Source organism: Sinohyriopsis cumingii, chromosome 14 (assembly GCF_028554795.1).
Source record: "Sinohyriopsis cumingii isolate HCF-2022 chromosome 14, ASM2855479v2, whole genome shotgun sequence".
NCBI lineage: Eukaryota > Metazoa > Mollusca > Bivalvia > Unionida > Unionidae > Sinohyriopsis > Sinohyriopsis cumingii.
Genome location: NC_142974.1, coordinates 71,543,873 through 71,570,542, shown reverse-complemented (window position 1 = coordinate 71,570,542; position 26,670 = coordinate 71,543,873). Strand labels below are relative to the sequence as shown.

Below are 26,670 nucleotides of genomic sequence, written 5' to 3'. Positions count from 1 at the left end.
TGGAGGGGATTACCGCCATAATTCTATGCATGTATTTTCTAATCTTTCTTGATGATCCATTGTAAATGGCTCCTTGCAATTGCTACTTTCATAATTCTATAAATGTATATTGTATTCTTCATTGATGCAGATTGTACGTGGCACTTTGCAACTGCTACTTTCCTTCTGCAATATTGTCAGTAGCTGCTAGCAAGTGCTACATTCATAATTCTAGTCATGAATTTTCTATTCTTCATTGATGCAAGCTGTAAATGGTTGCTTAAAAGTACCTAGATCTACTTTCACTCTGCGTCCTTGTATCTTGCAATTTAAAAACAACTGAATTAATTCTATAGTTTGTCAGTTATTACAAGTTTTAACATTACATTTATAAACTTGCTGTATCACAAGTTTCACAAATTGCACCTTCCAAAATCATGCCTATAATGTAGCTTCAAGCACATTGCAAGTTAGAATCAAGGAGGTAAGCATAAAATAATGCCTCATTATGACAACAGATGGCATTATGACACAACAATTTTTTACAATGGGACTACTCCCCTGACCCTAGCAACAAGAGGCTATACCACTTTATGGCATGTTTGGGTGTCTTATTTCAAATATCATTCGAATTAAATTACATCACCTGATGTCAGGGTATTAACATTTGGAAGAGAGCTGGCCTGCAAGAAGCACAAAACAAATTAAATATAACAAATTCTATACAATTATCATTTTAGAGCATATTTATTATTTTAGAGTGCAGTGCAAATTCTGCTTTTTGTAGCAGTAAAAACCTCATAAGGTTTGAGCAAAGTGCAGATAATAGCACCTAGAGGCCATACTTTCATTTCTTTATTGAAGAGAGAGAGAGAGAGTACATTACTGAGATGAGGATTCTGTTTATTCACTCAACCCTATGTAATTAAACTTTACTGTTAATCTGCAGTTCACAGTGGCAGTTGAATTATATATATATATAACAAGAAGTAAGGTAAATAGTCAAATTATACAGAATTCTTATCTAGGTATGGCATGCATGATTATGCAATAGCCAGCAAGTATTGTCGCTAGTTGTCTGTGACAAGCATGTCAAATCTCCAATTTCATTTTAAATTTCCAGTTCCAATACAACAGAAAGAGGCAATGACTTGAAACAAGGACATCACATACAAAGCATATATGCTACAAAAAATATGAACTTATTTCATTATATAAGAAAAGAAATTCTAAGAGTAGGAAATATATTTTCTGTATGTAAACATAAGATCACTTCCATTCAATTATGAGATGCTTTATTTTGACATATATCAAACTGGAAACTACATTGTTTTATTATTTGAAACCATATTCATCCATATATAAAGCAATATATATATATATATATATATATATATATATATATATATATATATATATATATATATATATATAGTACAGATAAGATTACTAATTGTATGGTACCTTACTCATAAAACATCAAACTCCTTTGGTAGCAATTATAAAAATATAATATATTGAATATAAATAACATTGCTACCACTACCAGTAACCAGCTCAATTTGTTTGTATTATTACTGCTACAATACAGTACTAAAAGTGCTTGATACATTTGGATATGAAATTAATGTATTAGTTCAAAAGATTAGTATACATTTTTACATGTATCTTCTACAGAGGTGATTGTTTTCTGTTAGAAGAATAAGACAACCCCCACATAATTTTCTAAAACAACTTGTAAAGTTTTTAAGGCAAGTCACAGTTCTGGCCATTGTACCATCCATCACCCCTACCACCCCACATAAACATCTTCATTTGTCTGTGGTTTTATCATTATTTTGTCCTGCTTCAAATATAAGCTAATATTGTCTTAACACAAAAAATATCAGAACAATAAAACTATGTAATAAGGCAAAATAAATAAAAGAAATATACAGTCCTATGTTTAACTTTTCATAGGAAATGTAAGAGAAAAAAAAAGTTTAATTTAAACCAGCATTCATAAAATCAATATTGTTAGAAGAATTAGTCTGAAACAAAAGTTACCATACAGGTAGGCAATTATACGGAACAAATACCTGGATTGTCTTGTTACATGGTTGTTATATTTTCATTTGCCAATCCCTTTTCTTTTTCACTTTCACATGAATAAAACATGAAGGAAAACAAACTTTTCACACATTCTGGCTTTTGGATTGGACATACACACTCATCATTGCAAATTCTGAGGAATTAAAACTAAATTCTAGATTGGCCAAGACACATTACCTTTTGTGTACCACATACATTTGTAAATTATGACTCAAGAACAGTCAGGTTATATTCCCTAGTGTCTGTCTCAAGAATTAATCCACAAAAACATTCCATTACTGGATCTGTATTCAATAAATATACTGTAGAAAAATACACACTTTTTGATAAATTTATTTTGTGGGCAATAAAAACAGGTTGTTTGCACTTGCTATGAGCAAAATGCCATGACAAGATTATATTTTATTTGCTATTTTATCATTTCTCATACTTTGACCTTTACAAAACTATTATATTTATGAATCTGAGATGAAATTTTAAAATTGGCTTCTTATCCCTAATGTATGTGCCTTGGAACAATGGATAAGGTAAATTCCATAACTGATATGTCTTAATCACCAGCAGAGAGAGAGAGAGAGAGAGATTCATAAGTTAATTTCCTCACAGAATAATAGAAACCATGGGCCATTTTCTGACTGCAGATTTGTAAGATACCTGAGCAGAAAGTAACAGCTACTTTATAAGCATGCAAGCCATTTTAATATGAGTTATAGGCCCCCAAGTGCTATTATTCCTCAGAGAAGACACAAGACTGGGTTTTAAAAATTAAAGCCACACATGTACCAGTTCGTTACTTTGTGAAAAATGGGTTAATTATGAGAAAATGTAGACACCGCTTGTACCTGCTGGTGATGAGTGGTTAGTGGGCAATCAAATTGTTGTTCCCAAGTCATATAGACTGGAAATGCATAGTCTAACCCATAAAACTCCTTAAGCTGGTCATTTTGGTGTCAATAAGACTTATCAAAAGATCTTGAATAATTTTTATTTGCCAAAAATTAAAAGTGACGTTTATAAGTACTATAGATCTTCACACTTGTCATATGGTAGGAAATCCCAATCAGAATATTGTAAGGCACATCTGCAACTTATTCCTGCATTTGACCATTTGACAAGCTATTTAACAGAAAAATGGCAGACTGTTGGTTATTTACTTAACACCAAGTCAAGCAACTTTTTGACCATAATGTGTGCATCCTCAAGATTTCCAAAGCCTATTCCTTTGAAGAATATTAAAGCAAAAACTGTTCTAAAAGTTTAGGCAATGTTTTAACACTTGTTTGCCACCCCAAATCTGTCCTGCAAATTTTATGTTTGATTATTTCCAACAACTTATGTGTGAAGGGGCAAATTTCTGGCAATCTAACAAGAATACATTAGTTGAGAACCATTAATTAGCTCTATGGAGACATGCGCGTATCATATCGCCATACGACCATGTTTGGTGATGTCCTTTAGAGGGAGAATTTGGTTCCTAATTAAGCATTTGTTTATACAGCAGCAAAACGGACTATTATGGACACTGTAAACTTCATTTTCATTGTAAAGTTGTCAAAATTGAGAAATCGCAGAAACACTGTTACTCAAACTACCAGGTCAAGCTGACCCCGAATTTGGCATCTCTGAAGAAAAGGGTGGCAGTGATATTTGATTATGATTGGTTATGTTAAATAAGGTGGCGTGTTTCCCACACAAAATTTCATAGGTTTCAATATCACCTACATCGAAATTTTAATCAGTCTAAGCTTTTCTGGAAGAGAAATTATTGTAGGCTCTGGGGGATTTGCAAGAAATTCCTCGTAAAATGGGACTGTTGTCGAAAGGGACCGACAAAATAATTTTGGCGATCAGAAGGAGGAACACTGAAAGCAAAGGTAGTGTGACAATTCCATGTAATTTTTTGATGCCTTATATACTGCTTTGATGAATTTATTTACTTGTATTAACATGAATCCTTTTTCCTACATTTGTATAATAATTTGCTTTATGAAATATAACTCTTGAGTTTATGCATAGGCAGTCATACATTAATGTTCACCGAATTTAGAAGATTTCACGTATGATTAAGAATTAGGTTCTAAGAATTTAATGCATTACATTAGTTAATATGATTACGAGAATCCGTGTGAATTCACCAAATTTAGAAGATTTCACATATGATTAAGAGTAAGTGTGATTGACTGAAATGATATAGTAATTGATGTAATAATGTATTCCATTTATTTGCTGTGTAAATTGAGGCTGGCTCAGAACGCCAAGCCTTGCATAGGGTGCATTAAGGTCAAGGCGTAACGAATTAGCCATTTGACTAACTAGGGTCATTATACGACATATGCAGTCAATTGACAGCCTTAGCATCTGTCTAGCACTGATAGAAAAATCTGATAATAAGGGAGAATAATTTGAAATCCCCTGTATCATAAATAACAGGAAATTTAGGTTGTCTCTATTTGTATTTATTTAAAAGGGAGAAAATAGCTCCTGGGACGAATGATATGATGTTACCGTGAGACGTATACTGAGAAGGATAGAGAGCAGTGCAGTGAGACATATAATCCTGTGGCGCAATCCTGCCTGGTATTAATTTCTAAACGTATTCTGAGAGTATCCAGAGATGGATGGTGGAAAGTATCATCCTGAGATCCAAGGTTCTGAACAGCTACAGTCGAAGCAGAAGAAACTGGGGACTAGCAGGTTATCCAATTGTACAAGCCGTTAACTTCAATTGTTCACTTGACCCTATGATGAACTAAATCTGTCAGTAAACAGATCAGATATTTTCCTTCTATATATCTGCTCAGATCTCTATCTACTTCACCTATAAGTTTCACCACTTCATATTTACTCGAACCGGGCAATAACATCGAGGATGGTCAACCCGTAGATAACAAAAAACCAAAATTAAGTGAGACACAGCAAAAGTCACCACCAGAAAACATTCATACCCTCCCCGCTTTACATTATGCATGAATTAGACAACCAAAAGTTTAATTTTTTGGTCACCCTGAAAGTAATGGGGCTAGCTCAAGACTGTGTGAAAACACACTCACCTACCCAGGATACACGTATACAATTATATTGAATCAAACCTTAAAAAGGACAGTGATCAGTAAATTTCTGCATTGTTTTTTTCTCCCATATTGATATTTGTCACCAAATGAAAGACCCTATGATTACCCTAAAACAATAAGACTGTCCCAAAACACCCTCAACTACCCAGGATACATGTGGGCAATAAAATAGAATAAAACCAAATTAAAAGACAGAGATATGCAAAATTCTACACTGTATAAATATCAAGTATGATCAATAGAATTTATTCTTTTGTTGATACTTGCTGAAGACTATCCCAAAACACACTCATCAACCCAAGATACGTCTATACAATTACAATGACTTAATAAAATATACAGTTTTGGTGCATTTTCTCTCTCTGTCTCTTTCTTTGATCATGGATAGTTCACTAAACTACATTCATATTGCAAAAAGCAGCACAATTAATAAGTCAGAAGTATGCATCACTACATTCATCTTTCAAATATTTTTTAAAGCATTTTTTTTAATTTTTAATATCACAATGAGCAGCTGAATAATTAGAACCCAAGGGTGCTATATTTATATTTTTAAAATTCTTGAACCAAATTAAGAATTACAATAAATAAAATTAGTCTCCTGTAACATCTTTTGTCTCTGATTATTTCCACTTTTAGAGACAAAAGTTTTAAAGGATGTAAACCAGTCTTAAAGCTGGTTTTGGGGATTCTGTATATTACCAATGCAAATTAAGTATTGGAAAACAATTGTACACTAAATCCAATCTTTCTAATTGCAAATAAGCATTTTTATCATGATACGATCATGATTTTCCAGTTTGATTTTTTCAGATTTTGTAGCAAATTATGTCCCAAAATGAAGATCATGATAACAATAAGAACACCTTTAAGGATTGCTTAATTTTTGTAATGTCAATTTTACCTATAAACTTTATTTAATGTGCTATTGATATTGCCCTGAAATATTTTATTTTCACAGGAGCTTATGTACAGTAGTATCACAGGAAAGACAGACGTCTGTGAGGTGCTTCAAAATGGGTGATATACAATACAATCGTTACAAGCAGGGTTTGTCTGATGAAAACTCATTAAGAAGAGTACAAATATATCATTGTCATTTCTGATCCTTAGTAAAATAACTAATGTTTCCAAAGTAATGAAAGATATCACTAAGAAATAGATTTTTTTAAATGGTGAAGGTAAATATTTAAATGCGTCAAAACTGGGGTTGAAAGAAAAGGACCACCCTGCTGTACTGTACAGGAGCTTGTTACAAAGAAAATTTGGAGTATCCGTCCTTGAATCAAGGGATGGGGGTTCTAACCACGTTTTACCACAAATTTTTCATTTGGATGGTTTATCTCCAGTATGTATCCTCATGTGCGTCTTCAAACTAGAACTCTCTCTGAACATTTTATCACACACTTCACATTTGAATGATTTATCTCCTGTATGTATCCTCATGTGTCTCTTCAAATAACTACTTAGTGCAAACATTTTGTCACAAACTTCACATTTGAATGGTTTGTCTCCAGTATGAATCAACATGTGGGTCTTCAAATGTTCAAGGCACCTAAACATTTGATCACAAACTTCACATTTGAAAGGCTGATCTCCAGTATGTATCCTCATGTGGACCTTCAAAGAACTACTTAATCTAAATATTTTGTCACAAACTTCACATTTGAATGGTTTGTCTCCAGTATGAATCAACATGTGAGTCTTCAAATGTTCAAGGCGCCTAAACATTTTATCACAAACTTCACATTTGAATGGCTTATCTCCAGTATGTATCATCATGTGACGCTTCAAATGGCTAAGGCTCCTGAACATTTTATTACAAACTTCACATTTGACTGTTTTACCTCCAGTATGCATCCTCATGTGGGACTTCAAATAACTATTGATTGGAAACATTTTGTCACAAATTTCACATTTGAATGGCTTATCTCCAGTATGAATCATCATGTGGACCTTCAAGTCGTTATGGAGCCTGAACATTTTATCACAAACTTCACATTTGAATGGTTTAACTCCAGTATGAATCATCATGTGGCCCTTCAAATGATCAAGGCGCGGAAACATTTTATCACAAACTTCACATTTGAATGGCTTATCTCCCGTATGAGTTATCACATGGACCTTCAAATGGCTAAACCATTTGAACATTTTATCGCAAACTTCACATTTGAATGGTTTATCTACAGCATGTATCATCGTGTGACGCTGCAAAATCCAACTACTACTAAATGTTTTCTCACAAACTTCACATTTGAATGGTTTATCCCCACTATACGTCTTCAAATGAATACTTCGTCCAGTCATAGTATCAAAATTAGGTCGGCACTAGAGGACCTGGAGTGGCGGTAGGTCTACATGGACAGGGAGATGGAGTACGTATTAATATTTATGAGTTTGGGCTGGGCGATCTTGACTGTAACACTAACATTTTACTGGCCGATTGTCAGAACCTAAACTTCATCCCGCAAACCGCATTCAATGTCTGGTTCAAACATAGTGTTAATGTGGTTACGGGTCAAAACGGACCGGTACCGAAAAGGCCCACGGCCAAAACGGACCAGTGCTTAAAAGGACCGGTCCGAAAAAAACCGGACCCAAAAAGGCCCATTTATATATTAATTACCAGCTACTAGTATCGTGTCTAATAAAAGTAACTAAAACGTAAAATATAAAGTCCTTGTTTTACTGGTAAATGTCTATAAATATGTGCAGTAGAGAAACATTGTGCCGTATGTCACAATCGTACGTCCAGTGATCATGAAAATAATTGCGACACGCTACTACATGTGCTATGTAAAATGAACAAATAAGACAAATAATAATTGTCTTAGAAAACACTGTATGTAAAGCGAATCAATAATATCTTTGTTATAACATGTCAAGACTGAATACGAGTTAGTGGTACCCACGTGTGGTTTGTGTATGCCAACTTTGTCATGCTAATGCCGTAACTAAGTAATGGCGATTTCATTTATGATGGATGGATGAATATTTTAAATTGCGAAGACTACTGACTCTTCCTGTTTCATATACATTCAATATCGTTAATACGTGTATGCGTATTTTATCTGCGTTGATTATATTTTATGCTTTCAATAGACATTTGTTATATTCTGTGCCAAGTAGGCACCGTTATTGCGTTGTGGTTGCAATGAAAGTCAAGTCACAATTGGAAAAGATTTAAGAGGTTATTTATACATAACAACATAAATTTGTATGATAGGTTAGAAAGAGACAAAGAAGAAAACATATCATATCTAACTAGTACAAGTACAAAAAAGACAAACGCTAATGCCATTTCAGATTTATTAATATGTCAATAATATCAATCATTATCGATAATACATGAATATTAATATCTAATATCAAATGCTACAACAATATTGCTCATAATGGCTGTCAAATAAATTTAACAGCAACATATATTAAATAATTCTACAATAACAGCAATAAATAATCATCGAACTATAAAAACATGCATACGTAGATAATCACTTAAAAACTTAACAAATTTGCACTACAGTGGCTGCCGATGTTAATATGACAATATAGGATTCAATTCTAGAATAACAGAGGGATATAGTAATGTTGTTCACGGTTATTCAGCTTTTCTAAAGATAAATTTCCATGTCATTTCCCGGGGTTTTCCAAGATGAAACAACTTTTTCAATGCTTACATATGACCATTACTGAAAGGAATTAAAGAACATTTTAGATTATAAAACATGCATTTTCTAAATCTAAAAATGTTCTCTTGCTAGTCTCTCCAAAAAATATCAGTCAGAAACGATGATGATGCACAAAACCACAAAATGTATCACACGAAGCTAGTTTGATTGTATTCCTAAATGGCATATAAAGTCATTTCAATGTACAAAAAAAATATTTCTAACCTCCTATTACAGGATTAATGAAACAAACGCAAATAATATGAATCTTGTCTTGTAACAAAAGGAGCTTAACCATGAACATATGTGGTATGGTAGTCGCTTACCAGTGGGCCTAGAAATTTAAACTTTGTTATATCGACTCATATCGGCATGAAATCGATAGGAAAATTATTTATTTCCTCAGAAATGGCAAGTATTATAATCATTATGTCGTTAATCGGGTGACACTATGGCGTAGATGAAACGTGACCCAGTACTCGTCATTTGTATTAATAGTCACATGACTTCACAAATCTCAAATGACGACATTTGCATTTACTTTTTTTAATTTTTTCTCAATATCATTTAAAAGTGTGGGTTGTTAGATTTTTATCCTCATGCGACTAGCATTGCAAATCGCAATTATCAGGTCACATTTCATCAACGACGTAGTTTAATCATGTCTTTTGGCAGAATAAAGACTTAACGATTTTAATACTCACAACTCGATAAATTTAACTCAAGGTCAGTTTAATTACGACTCAATTACGTGATTATTTATACTTACACTCTGAGACCATACCTCTCACCGACGGAGCTCAAAAACTTAGAGGTTTTTATCTTGTGCTGCATGTACTGGTTCCAAAGTGTATTTAATGATTTTTCAAATCTGTAGCTTCGTCTCTCACGTCCTAGGTAGTTACACTGGACGGCCAAGCGCATGAGATCGGCCTCCCTCCGCAGTAGTGGCACTAACTGGGAGAAGCCTAGTAACATGTGTACTGCCCTTGAATTTATACGATGGTGCATGCCTGAAAATGTAAAACAGATAACGAACAATTGAATTGTATACGTAATACGTTTTTATATATCAACATGTATACATATTAATATGATACGGATAATTATGTCATGCATATTAACAGACTAATGTCTTTATACTGATATGCTTTATTTTTGCTGTGCTTACCTTCAACGTCGTTGTTTGTTCGTACTTTCTGGCGGTATACAAACCAGGCCTCAACTGGAAACACTGGATTATCCATCCACTGCCTGCGAAGGTACCCGATAAGGGTCCGTGTAGCATTTGTTGTAGCCTTCATTTGCAGCATCTGCACGGCTTGATGTATGTGCGCGCTGGGCAGGAACTGAAGGGCCAGCACTTGACGAACGAAGGAGTGAAGGCCTTCTCGTCGCATTGTACGTTTCAGCCAATCCAACAGACTGCACGTATCGCCACACGGCCTGGGACCAGTGGAAGGCACAGCCCTTAAGTTCGACGCCGGGAAAGGCCTCTCTGATGGTGAGCAATGCAGCTGAAAATATGCATATGCAAATAAAATTCCCGATATGATATTGTTTGTGTATGAAGCAATTCCATGTGAAAGGTAATACGGTGTCCTCATGATATTGCACGATGTCATTAATTTTTCCAGACATGCACTGTTAGCGTTGTTGAGTAATGTTCAATTTCAAATATACATTAATGTTATTAGTAAACAGCTTACCTTTTTCGAAGTCCAGTACGAATCCTTCTAATGATACATGTCCCAACCTTGACTGCAGAGAACGAAACACCTGTAATCCAAAGAATCGAAATGAGGTCAGTATTCGTAGTGCTGTTACCATAATCAATTCCACAGCGATTACATAACGTCATTTACCTAACATTCAAAAATGACTCATCATTTAATTCTTGGAAAGAAATACAAATGCTGGAAACACTGTACAACATTCAAGAGACATATGTTTCATTTTTGAGATATCACGACATAGTCTCATCACATGGTGTATTCATTTTGTTACTGTTTCTTCTATCTATCCTATATCTATCCAATAAACATGCTGGAAATGTCAGTAATTTTTGTAACAGGCAGAGAGAAAGAAAGCTTTAACATAATGGCTTACAGCCTGATAGTCTGACTTCGTCTTCCGGCTCATTAAACCGAACACATGCTGTGCGCCATTTCTTTCGATGAAAGCATGGATGGACATGAGTTGACCCTGTTGTCGGAAAGGCTCACCAACGACCTGGAAGTTATAATCACATTTATTAAACAATTGGACATGAAGGTTATTATTGCGTGCTATTATAAATTTAAAACAGACAATATCTGCAGCTCAGCAATAGCTGGCAGTCGAACAGCATACAATAATGAATACAACATAATGATTTACCTTAAATGTTCCATCCATATACCACCGTTTTGCTTCTCGCAAAACTCCTAACAGATATTCAGTTGCCAGCAAGAAGTGTCGCTATCTATCCATTCTGATGTCTGCCACCAAGAAGTCAGGAGCGTTGATGAAGTCCTCATTCAACTGTAAAATTCAGAACAAATATATAATTGTTGTCAATATCATTCATGTCTTAAAATATTCACACTTTAAACTATCAATATTTAACTACAAACTATATATAATATATTTTAACTTCAAAGTATAATTGAGAGCAGATATTAAGAATAATGAGCAAACATTATAAAAAAGAAAAAATAAATTAGTTTAAATTTTATAGTCAATTAATATCGAACTGTAGATTTGTCTGATTTCTATATAAACTACAAAGTCCAACGTTCTTGTCTTTTCTGGACGTAGTTTCGCTCTGGTTCTATTGGCAACTCTTTTCAAAAGCGTCTTCTTTAGGAGAGAGACTGTATCTGGTCCAGAACTCTCCAGAATAGCGTCTTCTGCAATCTTCAACGTCTAGTGTGAATATCTGCTCTCTAGCAGCACGTCTCACCTTTGATAAGGAGAAAATCTTGTTATGTCAAAGGAGGTAATCATAAGCGTATAATTAAGCACTAAACATGTATGAAAATTTATTGCCTTTACCACGGAATCCACTAAAATTATGAAAAGCATATTAAAAAAACATTTAACGAATATTGCCTTTAGTATCACCACTGTGTTAGGATTGAATATTTAAATAATTATAGTTACATGTAATTTTTGTTCTTATAATACTTATATTGCGTTGATTATGTACAAAAGGTACAATTAGCTGACAATTTAACATGCTATGCTGACAAAAATTTACCTTGGCGTACACCTGTGGCTTTAGCTGAATGTCATGGATAGCGGTGTGCGTGTGCTGAGCATAGCTTTGAACAAATAAGTTCCCTTGCTGGCGTATTGTCACTTTGCACTTCATGTTGACACTTCTAGAAATGCAACGCCACAAAGTAGAATTTACGTTATCTCGCTGCAAGAACAGAAATGCATTATGTATGTCCTTGAACAGTCTTGGCCAATGAGGAAATTTAATACAATTAAAGATTTGATAACACACACACACACACACACACCAATTTTATTGTAACAAATTAAGGTCGAGAAAGATGTATTTTACTACGCATTTGATATATACATGTCATTTGTAATTGATATGTGATTAATTTCCTAGAAACAACAGTATTCAGTGTTATAAATTATACAATCAATTAGGGGACATTCGAGAAGTATGTATTTTGATTCTAAATAAGGATAAATTCAATCTAAATACTGCAGTAATCTAACCTGATGTACACAAGTTCACATCCATAGTAACAAACTAAATCGAAATTATCATGTGGAATTTGTTTGTCGATATAAATAAACATGTTTGTCCAGGATTTTGAAGAAATTGAATTGTCAGAATTGAAAATAAATCATATGTATTTGTCTACGTTTACAATAAATGATGTAAATACTGTTAATATCCACACATTTTCACACACCTTTACCCCATATAAATATCCAAGTCTGGACACCAATAGTCTGGTCTGGTATGTTTCTGTGAAGATCCCTCTAGGATTGAATACGTTATACCACGGTATTCGACTATCGTCTCAGTCAAAACATCGTGCACTGACCTGAAATAAACAATGTTATGCAAGCAATCATACAAATTTTAAGCATTTATGATGAACGGAAGTATTGCGGTTGCACATGTTTTATGTTTGTATATGATTACCAAGGAGTTCAAAATCATGTTTATAATAACGTGTCTCAGACTCTTTGCAAATATTACTATTATTACTTGTGTATACGTACTCTTCTTCAATAATATTCACTGGATCAATGTTTCTGTCACTTATATCGAAAGAAGTGTCTGCATCGGTGATGTCAGGAATCGTAATCGCCCCATATGGATCCATTTCAATTTCCGTCAACTCGGCCACCGGAATATCAGTCGACAAATTGCCTATACTATGGATCTATGAAATAAATGAAACAATAAAAAGCATTACATTTTCAATTTTTCTTCGCACCAGATAATGATTTTTCATTTAGTTTCATCATATGTAAAACGGCAAATTGTGACTTCTGGAAATATAAATATTAAGGCAGTCGAAAACTGACTGGTTTAATTCATTGCCTTACAAACAAAAATCCTCGTATCGCCTTATGAATTTTAAACACTTACACTTAACTTCAAAAAAGGCGGGTCTTCTGGCTCATCTTGGTCTTGATCGGATACACTTATGGTCACTGGAACCTGTTGTAAACGATTAAGGATTTATTTAGTTAATACAAAATTTGCCTCGATAAACGCTCATCATGAACAAAATAGTGTTACTAATTGTCAGCAGCATCTCTTGAATAACCACCTTGAATTGTATGAGAAATTAATCAACTATAGTTTTACTTGTTTATATATGCAACATAAATATTTAAATATCTTTTAAATATCTTAAATATCTTTTATTATTATTATTATTATTATTATTATTATTATCATTAATCATTCTTGTAAACGGTCCTTTTTAACCCGGGCCTTTTCCGTCTAGGTCCTTTCTGACCCGTTATTGGCCTTTCTGGACCGGGCCTTTTTAATCCGGATCGTTTTGGTACTGCGCCTTTCTGGCCCGTTACTGGCCCGTCTGGACTGAGTCTTTTTAACCCAGGCCGTTTTGGTACTGGACCTTTCTGACCCGTCACCGTTAATATTGGTACTACCCTAATTCGTGGACGTGGATACTAAAATGAGTCTTTGTGCATCAACGGACCAGCCAAGCGTGCTTCACACCCGGCAGATTTTCAGCCCACTGTGCAAACATTTGAACATTATTAGGTCTTTAAGTTTGTTCTTGTTCTATTATTTTAAAATATATGCGTAATATTATATCGTCCCTATTTTAGATCTATATAAACTTGACAATAAAGTAATTTTTAAATGCTTTTATTACTTTCCAAAGCACAAGATTAATTAATAATAAATATAACAATACCATTATATACACGTGATGTTCAATGCATAGCATATGAAAAAGAAGAATGAATAAGAAACTTTCTTTATAACTTGTAATACAAGGTACTGCTTAGTCTTTGTGAACAATGTCACTGAAACTTCATCAGTATCGGCCACATTTTTTCCCCAGACAATTTCTTAAATGCCTTCCTGAAATCAAAATTCTCAACATTGGACCCATCAAGTGACATTCTCAATAAATGTTTCAGAGTAGATATGAAATTTGATTATATTCTGGCGGCTGTTCCACCTCTCAGTCTGCAGTAGAAACAATGCAACAAGTCACGTGTTAGCTGTCTCAGATACTGCTAGATATAATTCTTTGTATTTCAGAGCTAGATCAACCATATTTGTTGTGCATGATACAGTCCTGTTGTATAAGTAAATTTTAAATTTTTTCACTGATGTCACTTAAGTGACCCAACCTTTAACAGTCGACGACTGGCATCCTTGTATCGGCATCAATTGTTACTCAGTTAAGTTCAGACCACACAATCGTGTTATCTCAGCAAATGATCCCTAAAACACTAAGCAGCCTCAAGTGCGTATCATGCTCAGGATTCAAATAACATGTTAGCAACACGTGCAAATGACGCTAAATCTGGGGTCAATTTGAGCTTCTACGTTGTAACTACTCGTTAATGGAAATTCTCAGTTTGTGACAGTTTTACTATTTAATCAGAGTTTACCATGCCCCTAATAGTCTGTATGGCTGCTGTATAAACAAATGCTTAATTAAGAATAAAATTCTCCCCTCGAAAAGTATGGAAGGGGATCACCGCCATAATTCTATGCATGTATTTTCTAATCTTCCTTGATGATCCATTGTAAATGGCTCCTTGCAATTGCTACTTAAATAATTCTATAAATGTATACTGCATTCTTCATTGATGCAGATTGTACGTGGCACTTTGCAAGTGCTACTTTCCTTCTGCAATATTGTCAATAGCTGCTAGCAAGTGCTACATTCATAATTCTAGTCATGAATTTTCTATTCTTCATTGATGCAAGCTGTAAATGGCTGCTTGAAAGTACCTAGATCTACTTTCACTCTGCATCCTTGTATCTTGCAATTTAAAAACAACTGAATTAATTCTATAGTTTGTCAGTTATTACAAGTTTTAACATTACATTTATAAACTTGCTATATCACAAGTTTCACAAATTGCACCTTCCAAAATCATGCCTATAATGTAGCTTCAAGCACATTGCAGGTTAGAATCAAGGAGGTAAGCATAAAATAATGCCTCATTATGACAACAGATGGCATTATGACACAACAATTTTTTACAATGGGACTACTCCCCTGACCCTAGCAACAAGAGGCTATACCACTTTATGGCATGTTTGGGTGTCTTATTTCAAATATCATTCGAATTAAATTACATCACCTGATGTCTCAGGGTATTAACATTTGGAAGAGAGCTGGCCTGCAAGAAGCACAAAACAAATTAAATATAACAAATTCTATACAATTATCATTTTAGAGCATATTTATTATTTTAGAGTGCAGTGCAAATTCTGCTTTTTGTAGCAGTAAAAACCTCATAAGGTTTGAGCAAAGTGCAGATAATAGCACCTAGAGGCCATACTTTCATTTCTTTATTGAAGAGAGAAAGAGAGTACATTACTGAGATGAGGATTCTGTTTATTCACTCAACCCTATGTAATTAAACTTTACTGTTAATCTGCAGTTCACAGTGGCAGTTGAATTATATATATATATATATATATATATATATATATATATATATATATATATATATATATATATATATATAACAAGAAGTAAGGTAAATAGTCAAATTATACAGAATTCTTATCAAGGTATGGCATGCATGATTATGCAATAGCCAGCAAGTATTGTCACTAGTTGTCTGTGACAAGTATGTCAAATCTCCAATTTCATTTTAAATTTCCAGTTCCAATACAACAGAAAGAGGCAATGACTTGAAACAAGGACATCACATACAAAGAATATATGCTGCAAAAAATATGAACTTATTTCATTATATAAGAAAAGAGATTCTAAGAGTAGGAAATATATTTTCTGTATGTAAACATAAGATCACCTCCATTCAATTATGAGATGCTTTATTTTGACATATATCAAACTGGAAACTGCATTTTTTTATTATTTGAAACCATATTCATCCATACATAAAGCAATATATATATATATATATATATATATATATATATATATATATATATATATAGTACAGATAAGATGACTGATTGTATGGTACCTTACTGATAAAACATCAAACTCCTTTGGTAGCAGTTATAAAAATATAATATATTGAATATAAATAACATTGCTACCACTACCAGTAACCAGCTCAATTTGTTTGTATTATTACTGCTACAATACGGTACTAAAAGTGCTTGATACATTTGGATATGAAATTAATGTATTAGTTCAAAAGATTAGTATACATTTTTACATGTATCTTCTACAGAGGTGATTGTTTTCTGTTAGAAGAATAAGACAACCCCCACATAATTTTCTAAAACAACTTGTAAAGTTTTTAAGGCAAGTCACAGTTCTGGCCATTGTACCATCCATCACCCCTACCACCCCAAATGAACATCTTCATTTGTCTGTGGTTTTATCATTATTTTATCCTGCTTCAAATATAAGCTAATATTGTCTTAACACAAAAAATATCAGAACAATACAACTATGTAATAAGGCAAAATAAATAAAAGAAATATACAGTCCTATGTTTAACTTTTCATAGGAAATGTAAGAGAAAAAAAAGTTTAATTTAAACCAGCATTCATAAAATCAATATTGTTAGAAGAATTAGTCTGAAACAAAAGTTACCATACAGGTAGGCAATTATACTGAACAAATACCTGGATTGTATTGTTACATGGTTGTTATATTTTCATTTGCCAATCCCTTTTCTTTTTCACTTTCACATGAATAAAACATGAAGGAAAACAAACTTTTCACACATTCTGGCTTTTGGATTGGACATACACACTCATCATTGCAAATTCTGAGGAATTAAAACTAAATTCTAGATTGGCCAAGACACATTACCTTTTGTGTACCACATACATTTGTAAATTATGACTCAAGAACAGTCAGGTTATATTCCCTAGTGTCTGTCTCAAGAATTAATCCACAAAAACATTCCATTACTGGATCTGTATTCAATAAATATACTGTAGAAAAATGCACACTTTTTGATAAATTTATTTTGTGGGCAATAAAAACAGGTTGTTTGCACTTGCTATGAGCAAAATGCCATGACAAGATTATATTTTATTTGCTATTTTTTTTTATTTCTGATACTTTGACCTTCACAAAACTATTATATTTATGAACCTGAGATGAAATTTTAAAATTGGCCTCTTATTCCTAATGTATGTGCCTTGGAACAATGGATAAGGTAAATTCCATAACTGATATGTCTTAATCACCAGCAGAGAGAGAGAGAGAGAGAGAGAGAGTCAGAGAGAGAGAGAGAGAGAGAAATTCATAAGTTAATTTCCTCACAGAATAATAGAAACCATGGGCCATTTTCTGACTGCAGATTTGTAAGATATCTGAGCAGAAAGTAACAGCTACTTTATAAGCATGCAAGCCATTTTAATGAGTTATAGGCCCCCAAGTGCTATTATTCCTCAGAGAAGACACAAGACTGGGTTTTAAAAATTAAAGCCACACAAGTACCAGTTTGTTACTTTGTGAAAAATGGGTTAATTATGAGAAAATGTAGACACCTCTTGTACCTGCAGGTGATGAGTGGTCAGTGAGCAATCAAATTGTTGTTCCCAAGTCATATAGACAGGAAATGCATAGTCTAACCCATAAAACTCCTTAAGCTGGTCATTTTGGTGTCAATAAGACTTATCACAAGATCTTGAATCATTTTTTATTTACCAAAAATTAAAAGTGACGTTTATAAGTACTATAGATCTTCACACTTGTCATATGGTATGAAATCCCAAAAAGAATATATCTAAGGCACATCTGCAACTTATTCCTGCATTTGACCATTTGACAAGCTATTTAGCAGAAAAATGGCAGACTGTTGGTTATTTACTTAATACCAGGTCAAGCAACTTTTTGACCATAATGTGTGCATCCTCAAGATTTCCAAAGCCTATTCCTTTGAAGAATATTAAAGCAAAAACTGTTCTAAAAGTTTAGGCAATGTTTTAACACTTGTTTGCCACCCCAAATCAGTCCTGCAAATTTTATGTTTGATTATTTCCAACAACTTATGTGTGATGGGGCAAATTTCTGGCAATCTAACAAGAATACATTAGTTGAGAACCATTAATTAGATCTATGGAGGCATGCGCGTATCATATCGCCATACGACCATGTTTGGTGATGTCCTTTAGAGGGAGAATTTGGTTCCTAATTAAGCATTTGTTTATACAGCAGCAAAACAGACTATTAGGGACACTGTAAACTTCATTTTCATGGTAAAGTTGTCAAAATTGAGAAATCGCAGAAACACTGTTACTCAAACTAACAGGTCAAGCTGACCCCGAATTTGGCATCTCTGAAGAAAAGGGCGGCAGTGATATTTGATTATGATTGGTTATGTTAAATAAGGTGGCGTGTTTCCCACACAAAATTTCATAGGTTTCAATATCACCTACATCGAAATTTTAATCAGTCTAAGCTTTTCTGGAAGAGAAATTAGAGTAGGCTCTGGGGGATTTGCAAGAAATTCCTCGTAAAATGGGACTGTTGTCGAAAGGGACCGACAAAATAATTTTGGCTATTAGAAGGAGGAACGCTGAAAGCAAAGGTGGTGTGACAATTCCATATAATTTGTTGATGCCTTATATACTGCTTTGATGAATTTATTTACTTGTATTAACATGAATCCTTTTTCCTACATTTGTATAATAATTTGCTTTATGAAATATAACTGTTGAGTTTATGCATAGAAAGTCATATATTAATGTTCACCGAATTTAGAAGATTTCACGTATGATTAAGAATTAGGTTCTAAGAATTTAATGCATTACATTAGTTAATATGATTATGAGAATCCATGTGAATTCACTAAATTTAGAAGATTTCACATATGATTAAGAGTAAGTGTGATTGACTGAAATGATATAGTAATTGATGTAATAATGTATTCCATTTATTTGCTGTGTAAATTGAGGCTGGCTCAGAACGCCAAGCCTTGCGTAGGGTGCATTAAGGTCAAGGCGTAATGAATTAGCCATTTGACTAACTAGGGTCATTATACAACATATGCAGTCAATTGACAGCCTTAGCATCTGTCTAGCACTGATAGAAAAATCTGATAATGAGGGAGAATAATTTAAAATCCCCTGTATCATAAATAACAGGAAATTAAGGTTGTCTCTATTTGTATTTATTTAAAAGGGAGAAAATAGCTCCTGGGACGAATGATGTGATGTTACCCTGAGACGTATACTGAGAAGGATAGAGAGAAGTGCAGTGAGACATATAATCCTGTGATGCAATCCTGCCTGGTATTAATTTCTAAACGTATTCTGAGAGTATCCAGAGATGGATGGTAGAAAGTATCATCCTGAGATCCAAGGTTCTGAACAACTACAGTCGAAGCAGAAGAAGCTGGGGACTAGCAGGTTATCCAATTGTACAAGCCGTTGACTTCAATTGTTCACTTGACCCTATGATGAACTAAATCTGTCAGTGAACAGATCAGCTATTTTTGTTCTATATATCTGCTCAGATCTCTATCTATTTCACCTATAAGTTTCACCACTTCATATTTACTCGAACAGGGTAATAACATCGAGGATGGTCAACCCGTAGATAACGAAAAGCCAAAATTAAGTGGGACACAGCAAAAGTCACCACCAGAAAACATTCATACCCTCCCCGCTTTACATTATGCATGAATTAGACAACCAAAAGTTTAATTTTTCGGTCACCCTGAAAGTAATGGGGCTAGCTCAAGACTGTGTGAAAACACACTCACCTACCCAGGATACATGTATACAATTATATTGAATCAGACCTTAAAAAGGATAGTGATCAGTAAATTCCTGCATTGTTTTTTTCTCCCATATTGATATTTATCACCAAATCAAAGACCCTATGATTACCCTAAAACAAAAAAAGGCTGTCCCAAAACACCCTCAACTACCCAGGATACGTGTGGGCAATAAAATAGAATAAAACCAAATAAAAAGACAGAGATATGCAAAATTCTACGCTGTATAAATATCAAGTATGATCAGTAGAATTTATTCTTTTGTTGATACTTGCTGAAGACTATCCCAAAACACACTCATCAACCCAAGATACGTCTATACAATTACAATGACTTAATAAAATATACAGTTTTGGTGCATTTTCTCTCTCTGTCTCTTTCTTTGCTCATGGATAGTTCACTAAACTACATTCATATTGCAAAAAGCAGCACAATTAATAAGTCAGAAGCATGCATCACTACATTCATATTTCAAATATTTTTTAAAGCATTTTTTTAATTTTTAATATGACAATGAGCAGCTGAATAATTAGAACCCAAGAGTGCTATATTTATATTTTTAAAATTCTTGAACCAAATTAAGAATTACAATAAATAAAATTAGTCTCCTGTAAAATCTTTTGCCTCTGATTATTTCCACTTTTAGAGACAAAAGTTTTAATGGATGCAAACCAGTCTTAAAGCTGATTTTGGGGGTTCTGTATATTACCAATGCAAATTAAGTATTGGAAAACAATTGTACACTAAATCTAATCTTTCTAATTGCAAATAAGCATTTTTATCATGATACGATCAAGATTTTCCAGTTTGATTTTTTCAGATTTTGTAGCAAATTATGTCCCAAAATGAAGATCATGATAACAATAAGAACACCTTTAAGGATTGCTTAATTTTTGTACTGTCAATTTTACCTATAAACTTTTTTTAATGTGCTATTGATGTTGCTCTGAAATATTTTATTTTCATAGGAGCTTATGTACAGTAGTATCACAGGAAAGACAGACGTCTGTGAGGTGAGTCAAAATGGGTGATATACAATAAAATCCTTACAGCCAGGGTTTGTCTGATGAAAACTCATTAAGAAGAGTACGAATATATCATTGTCATTTCTGATCCTTAGTAAAATAACTAATGTTTCCAAAGTAATGAAAGATATCACTAAGAAATAGATTTTTTAAACGGTGAAGGTAAATATTTAAATGCGTCAAAACTGCGGTTGAAAGTAAAGGACCACCCTGCTGTACTGCACAGGGGCTTGTTACAAAGAAAATTTGGAGTATCCGTCCTCGAATCAAGGGATGGGGGTTCTAACCACGTTTTACCACAAATTTTTCATTTGGATGGTTTATCTCCAGTATGTATCCTCATGTGTGTCTTCAAACTAGAACTCTGTCTGAACATTTTATCACACACTTCACATTTGAATGATTTATCTCCTGTATGTATCCTCATGTGTTTCTTCAAATAACTACTTAGTGCAAACATTTTGTCACAAACTTCACATTTGAATGGTTTGTCTCCAGTATGAATCAACAAGTGAGTCTTCAAATGTTCAAGGCGCCTAAACATTTGATCACAAACTTCACATTTGAAAGGCTGATCTCCAGTATGTATTCTCATGTGGACCTTCAAAGAACTACTTAGTCCAAACATTTTGTCACAAACTTCACATTTGAATGGTTTGTCTCCAGTATGAATCAACATGTGAGTCTTCAAATGTTCAAGGCGCCTAAACCTTTTATCACAAACTTCACATTTGAATGGCTTATCTCCAGTATGTATCATCATGTGCCACTTCAAATGGCTAAGGCAACTGAACATTTTATTACAAACTTCACATTTGACTGTTTTACCTCCAGTATGCATCCTCATGTGGGACTTCAAATAACTATTGATTGGAAACATTTTGTCACAAATTTCACATTTGAATGGCTTATCTCCAGTATGAATCACCATGTGGACCTTCAATTCGTTACGGTTCCTGAACATTTTATCACAAACTTCACATTTGAATGGTTTAACTCCAGTATGAATCATCATGTGGTCCTTCAAATGATCAAGGCGCGAAAACATTTTATCACAAACTTCACATTTGAATGGCTTATCTCCCGTATGAGTTATCACATGGACCTTCAAATGGCTAAGCCTTTTGAACATTTTATCGCAAACTTCACATTTGAATGGTTTATCTACAGCATGTATCATCGTGTGACGCTTCAAAATCCAACTACTACTAAATGTTTTCTCACAAACTTCACATTTGAATGGTTTATCCCCACTATACGTCTTCAAATGAATACTTCGTCCAGTCATAGTATCAAAATTAGGCCGGCACTAGAGGACCTGGAGTGGCGGTAGGTCTACAGGGACAGGGAGATGGAGTACGTATTAATATTTATGAGTTTGGGCTGGGCGATCTTGACTGTAACACTAACGTTTTACTGGCCGATTGTCAGAACCTAAACTTCATCCCGCAAACCGCATTCGATGTCTGGTTCAAATATTTTGTTAATGTGGTTACGGGTCAAAACGGACATGTACCAAACAGTCCCACGATCAGTGCTTAAAAGGACCGGTCCGAAAAGGCCCGATCCAAAAAGGTCCATTTATATATTAATTACCAGCTACTAGTATCGTATCTAATAAAAGTAACTAAAACATAAAATATAAAATCCTTGTTTTACTGGTAAATGTCTATAAATATGTGCAGTAGAGAAACATTGTGCCGTATGTCACAATCGTACGTCCAGTGATCATGAAAATAATTGCGACACGCTACTACATGTGCTATGTAAAATGAACAAATAAGGCAAATAATAATTGTCTTAGAAAACATTGTATGTAAAGCGAATCAATAATATCATTGTCATATCATATGAAGACTGAATACGAGTTAGTGGTACCCACGTGTTGTTTGTGCATGTCAACTTTGTCATGCTAATGCCGTAACTAAGTAATGGCGATTTCGTTTATGATGGATGGATGAATATTTTAATTTGCGAAGACTATTGACTGTTCCTGTTTCATATACATTCAATATCGCTAATACGTGTATGCGTATTTTATCTGCGTTGATTATAATTTATGCTTTCAATAGACATTTGTTATATTCTGTGCCTAGTAGGCACCGTTTTTGCGTTGTGGTCGCAATCAAAGTCAAGTCACAATTGGAAAAGATTTAAGAGGTTATTTATATATAAAAATATTTACAACATAATTTTGATGATAGGTTAGAAAGAGACAAAGAAGAAAAGATATCATATCTAACTAGTACAAGTACAAAAAAGACAAACGCTAATGCCATTTCAGATTTATTAATATGTCAATAATAACAATAATTATCGATAATACATGAATATTAATATCTAATATCAAATGCTACAACAATATTGCTCATAATGGCTGTCAAATAAATTTAACAGCAACATATATTAAATAATTCTACAATAACAGCAATAAATAATCATCGAACTATAAAAACATGCATACGTAGATAATCACTTAAAAACTTAACAAATTTGCACTACAGTGGCTGCCGACGTTAATATGACAATATAGGATTCAATTCTAGAATAACAGAGGGATATAGTAATGTTGTTCACGGTTATTCAGCTTTTCTAAAGATAAATTTCCATGTCATTTCCCGGGTTTTTCCAGGATCAAATTACTTTCTCAACGTTCACATATGACCATTACTGAATAGAATTAAAGAACATTTTAGATTATAAAACATGCATTTTCTAAATCTAAAAATGTTCTCTTGCTAGTCTCTCGAAAAACATCAAAGTCAGAAACGATGATCATGCACAAAACCACAAAATGTATCACACGAAGCAAGTTTGATTATATTCCTAATTGGCATATAAAGTCATTTTAATGTACAAAATAAAAATTCAAACTTCCTATTACAGTATGAAAGAAATAAACGCAAATAATATGAATCTTGTCTTGTAACAAAAGAGTTTTACCATGAATATATGTGGAATGGTAGTCGCTTACCAGTGGGCCTAGAAATTTAAACTTTGTTATATCGACTCATATCGGCATGAAATCGATAGGAAAATTATTTATTTCCTCAGAAATGGCAAGTATTATAATCATTATGTCGTTAATCGGGTGACACTATGGCGTAGATGAAACGTGACCCAGTACTCGTCATTTGTATTAATAGTCACATGACTTCACAAATCTCAAATGACGACATTTGCATTTACTTTTTTTAATTTTTTCTCAATATCATTTAAAAGTGTGGGTTGTTAGATTTTTATCCTCATGCGACTAGCATTGCAAATCGCAAGTAACAGGTCACATTTCATCAACGACGTAGTTTAATCATGTCTTTTGGCAGAATAAAGACTTAACGATTTTAATACTCACAACTCGATAAATTTAACTCAAGGTCAGTTTAATTACGACTCAATTACGTGATTATTTATACTTACACTCTGAGACCATACAGCTCGCCGACGGAGCTCAAAAACTTAGAGGTTTTGATCTCGTGCTGCATGTACTGGTCCCAAAGTGTATTTAATGATTTTTCAAACCTGTAACTTCGTCTCTCACGTCCTATGTCGTTACACTGGACGGCTAAGCGCACGAGATTGGCCTCCATCCGCAGTAGTGGCACCAGCTGGGAGAAGCCTAGTCCCATGTGTACTGCCCTTGAATTTATACGATGGTGCATGCCTGAAAATGTAAAACAGATAACGAACAATTGAATTGTATACGTAATACGTTTTTTTTTAATATATCAACATGTATACATATTAATATGATACGGATGATTATGTCATGCATAATAACAGACTAATGTCTTTATACTGATATGCTTTATTTTTGCTGTGCTTACCTTCAACGTTGTTGTTTGTTCGTACTTTCTGGCGGTATACAGACCAGGCTTCAACTGGAAACACTGGATTATCCATCCACTGCCTGCGAAGGTACCGGATAAGGGTCCGTGTAGCATTTGTCGTAGCCTTCATTTGCAGCATCTGCACGGCTTAATGTATCTGCACTCTGGGTAGGAACTGAAAGGCCAGCACTTGACGAACGAAGGAGTGAAGGCCTTCTAGTCGCATGTACGTTTCAGCCAATCCAACAGACTGCACGTGTCGCCACACGACCTGGGACCAGTGGAAGGCATAGCCCTTAAGTTCGACGCTGGGAAAGGCCTCTCTGATGGTGAGCAATGCAGCTGAAAATATGCATATGCAAATAAAATTCCCGATATGATATTGTTTGTGTATGAAGCAATTCTATCTGAAAGGTAATACGGTGTCCTCGTGATATTGCACGATGTCATTAATTTTTTCAGACATGCACTGTTAGCGTTGTTGAATAATGTTCAATTTCAAATTTACATTAATGTTATTAGTAAACAGCTTACCTTTTTCGAAGTTCAGCACGAATCCTTCTAATGATACATGTCCCAACCTTGACAGCAGAGAACGAAACACCTGTAATCCAAAGAATCAAAATGAGGTCAGTGTTCGTAGTGCTGTTACCATAATTAATTCTACAGCGATTACATAACGTCATTTACCTAACATTCAAAAATGACTCATCATTTAATTCTCGGAAAGAAATACAAATGCTGGAAACATTGCAGAACATTCAAGAGACATGTTTCATTTTTGAGACATCACGACATAGTCTCATCACAGGGTGTATTCATTTTGTTACTGTTTCTTCTATCTATCCTATATCTATGTAATAAACATATTGGAAATGTCAGTGATTTTTTAGCAGGTAGAGAGAAAGAAAGCTTTAACATAATGGCTTACAGCCAGATAGTCTGACTTCGTCTTCCGGCTCATTAGACAGAACACAAGCGGCAACTGCTTCTGTGCGCCATTTCTTTCGATGAAAGCATGGATGGACATGAGTTGACCCTGTTGTCGGAAAGGCTCACCAACGACCTGGAAGTTATAATCACATTTATTAAACAATTGGACATGAAGGTTATTATTGCGTGCTATTATAAATTTAAAACAGACAATATCTGCAGTTCAGCAATAACTGGTAGCCGTACATCATAAAATAATGAATACAACATAATGATTTACCTTAAATGTTCCATCCATATACCACCGTTTTGCTTCTCGCAAAACTCCTAACGGATATTCAGTTGCCTGCAAGAAATGTCGCTCCCCATCCATTCTGATGTCTGCCACCAAGAAGTCAGGAGCGTTGATGAAGTCCTCATTCAACTGTAAAATTCAGAACAAATATATAATTGTTGTCAATATCATTCATGTCTAAAAATATTCACACTTTAAACTATCAATATTTAATTACAAGCTATATATAATATATTTTATCTTCAAAATATAATTGAGAGCAGATATTAAGAATAATGAGCAAACATTATAAAAAGAAAAAATAAATTAGTTTAATTTTATAGTCAATTAATATCGAACTGTAGATTTGTCTGATTTATATATAAACTACAA

The 26,670-nt window shown here is 34.0% G+C and overlaps 1 pseudogene across 1 annotated transcript in view; it reads right to left on the bottom strand.

The window, feature by feature from the left end:
• Positions 1-8,442: 8,442 nt before the first annotated feature.
• LOC149784113 (uncharacterized) overlaps positions 8,443-26,670 on the bottom strand; it is a 19,217-nt pseudogene continuing 989 nt past the window's right edge. Inside the window, exons 4-12 of the transcript XR_016413980.1 lie at positions 26,284-26,427; positions 26,002-26,136; positions 25,605-25,674; positions 25,224-25,412; positions 24,782-24,904; positions 10,922-11,127; positions 10,522-10,591; positions 9,984-10,329; positions 8,443-9,825 (exon numbers count right to left, since the gene is read on the bottom strand). The product of XR_016413980.1 is annotated as an uncharacterized LOC149784113 (transcript). The remainder of the gene's footprint in view (positions 9,826-9,983; positions 10,330-10,521; positions 10,592-10,921; positions 11,128-24,781; positions 24,905-25,223; positions 25,413-25,604; positions 25,675-26,001; positions 26,137-26,283; positions 26,428-26,670) is intronic.